Here is a 2,986-nt window from a genome sequence, read left to right as displayed (position 1 = left end):
AAACAGGCACCCATGAGAAATGAATGCCATTAAAACCATCCTGCCCACACTGACACACTAATGAAAAATGTTGGTTGACATGATTAATTGTTTTATCATGTGAATGTCTGTGTAGATGAAACCACCCTGAGACGTCAGGATGGTGTTATCCATCTCCCACACCAGAGGTAATGAAGGATCATTCACCCTGGGTGGCTCCTGCACAGGTGCCTTGGGTTAACACACACACTAAAGAGGCCACAAGGGTCTGAATCACTCAGATCAAATTTGCCTGCCAAGATGGAGCTTGGAGCATAGGAGTTTTATCAGGAGGTGAAGAAAGGCTCCAGGATTGATGAGAAGAGCGATGGATTTGAGCTGCACGGAGATACAACAAGTATATGCAATAGTTGAGGGGTTGTAGGGTCAGCAAAGGATGCTGTAGGGCTGTTCTGTACCTCTGTTTCTGTACCAAAATAGTTTGGGTAGTGGCCCTTCCTTTGTGAAAGTTCACTTTTGCTTACTGCTGGTTGGTTTTTAAGCACAACCTGATAGGATGTGTGTGAATGGCTCAAAGCTATGCCAGGGGAGGTTTAGACTAGATATAAGGAAGAATTTTTTTTACCGTGGGGATGGTCAGACACTGGGACAGGCTTCCTCGTGAGGTGGCTGATGCCCTATGCCCCTCAGTGCTGAAGAGGCCTTTGGACAATGCCCTCAGTAGCATGCTTTGACTTTTGGTTAGCCCTGAAGTGGTCACGCAGTTGGACTTGATCTTTGTAGGTCCCTCCTGACTTAACTGTTCTATTCCACCTTTTGCAGGAGTAAGAAGAAGAGCAGAAATAAGTTATTTTCAAAAAAAGTAAGTTTTCAATATTATAAGCTATGAGTTGTTAGAAACTGCTAAAATGTTCCTTTTCAATCATTCTAAAACAAAGGATTTTGATTCCAGAAGTGTTATAGTTAAGGAACATGTTCACAAATTTTAAGGTCATACACTTTGCTTTCTCAAAACTGGCAAATTCTGGTCAGCCTTAGCCAACCCTTACTTGATTTTCATGCTTGATCTGCCCCAAAATAACCAATCCTGTATGGAGAGGCCCTTCTTTGCCTGTGTCCTGTGCTGGTGGCCAGCACTCCGCATGCTGGGGCTGGGCTGGTAGTAGCAAGGCCCTGCCCTCTCCTCCCAGTCAGGCCCACACGGCATAAGAAAAGCCCTGGGGAAGGCTGGCAATGTGTAAGCACACGGCTGGCCATATGCACTTCTGGCAGCCCTGGTGGGAGCAGGAGGAAAGCCCTTAAGGACAACAAGGGTAAGCTCTACACTGCGCTGCTGGGCTTCCTCCATCTGCGCTGCCCCACAGGAGCCTCCCAGCCCATGCCTTGTTTAGGCCAGAGAAGAAAAGAACAAGACTTGGAGGATGCCAGCAAGCGATAAAATACAAAGCAGTCCTTTTTCTTATATAGCAAATGAATCACTTTCTGCCATGCCTTTTGTTAAAGCTCTTAATCCAGCCTGTAAATAGGGACTTTCCCTTTGGACTGACTGTTTAGATATAAGACTTAGAGCTGATCTGAAGTAATGGGATCAGAAAATAGAAGATATATATCAAAGAGAATGATATATACGCTCGTGCTAGCGAGCTCACTCCTGCAGCAGCCCCGTGCGCTGTACGCAGATGCGGGTGAGCACAAAGTGGGCCCGCAGAAATACCACAGCCAGGCCAGGGCCACGGCCACTGAACCTGTCCGTGTGACCCCAGGGCCACCTGTCCGCCTTCGGGCTCTGCCAGGATCCTCCACAAGGAGGTGGGGATGCAGGAGCTGGTTTCACTGCCTGGCCTGGGCCTGCCAAATGCAGGAGGAACCCAGCGCTTCGGGGTGCTGGAAGCGGAGGCTGGCGGCCCTGGGCCTTGGAAATGGCAGGGGGTGACCTGACCAGGGGGGAAACCTGTCAAAACAGAAACTCAGGGTAGAGTGAAACTGTAGCCAAAAACTAGATGATTATGAAAGAAACTTTTTCACATTTGTGAAAGAACAATTTATCTGACTTCCAATGCTACCCAAACTTTTATAGTTAATCTGTATCCTTTTGGGGGATTTCCTTAATGCCATGCCATACCCTTCTGTAAGTATGGCAGTGGCAATGCGTTGTGCTTCCTAGCTTTGGAAACACTCCAACTCATAGTTTGTTTCTGCAGGAAAAATTCCTGAAGCTTCACATACTTGTCTTCCTTCCAAAGAGCCCTCTGACCCAGGCAAGGGTTTCTGAAATCCTTAATCATTTTCTGCTCACTGAAAATCCTCACTGACTGAACAGAAGTTCTTACCAAGTAAGAAATTAAACAAGAGCTGGAATTTCTATTGTGGTTCTTAAAGACTGACATAAAAATAACTTGAGAATATAAATACAATGTATATATTTTTATTTTAAATGTATAAATAACTGAGCCACTTGCACTCCATTTTGTACTTAAGAACAACCAGATGCCATTTGATTCCCTTTATATTTTCCATGACAATTTATCATCAGATTATTTTTTTCAGTAGGTACTACTAATCCCCCAAATATTTAAGAAGACACTTGAAGTAATACAAAGAGGTAAGCCTCAAACGAGTACCATTTGGGTCATTTGGAAAAATTTGCCCTGAATAGAGGGCTCCAAAACCAAAGTGGACTTTTTTTACTTCTTGTGTAAACCACGTGGAAGGTCACACATCAATAAATAGACCCAACAGAAAAAAATACCTGAACAAAATTTCTCTGCTGCTGCCTAGATATGTTTTACACATCAGCAGAAGTAATAATCAATATCTGTGGCAGCTGTTGGCCTGAGCAAATTTCCTTCCCTGTTGAAAGCTCCGTGTCAGTGCAGTGTGCCAGCTGGGGACACAGCAGCATGAGCTGCAGCTTCCCAAAGGAGGGAGCAAGGGGCTCTGCTGCCTGGCATGGCCCCTGATTCCTAAGGTCCAGATCTGTTGTTTGTTACAATTGCAGCTCTTTCTC

General features: G+C 45.3%; 1 long non-coding RNA gene across 1 annotated transcript; it reads left to right on the top strand.

Annotated features, from left to right (window-relative positions):
• The first annotated feature begins 280 nt into the window (after positions 1 to 280).
• LOC310903028 lies at positions 281 to 2,581 on the top strand. The gene is made up of 3 exons (XR_014587237.1): positions 281 to 376; positions 802 to 841; positions 2,527 to 2,581. It is a non-coding gene; the product is annotated as an uncharacterized lncRNA (long non-coding RNA).
• The last annotated feature ends 405 nt before the right edge of the window (positions 2,582 to 2,986 follow it).

This window comes from Anser anser (genome assembly GCF_964211835.1).
Source record: "Anser anser genome assembly, chromosome: 8".
Taxonomy (NCBI): domain Eukaryota; kingdom Metazoa; phylum Chordata; class Aves; order Anseriformes; family Anatidae; genus Anser; species Anser anser.
The sequence above is the reverse complement of the archived record's forward strand: the minus strand, read 5'-3'. Positions and strand labels throughout refer to the sequence as shown.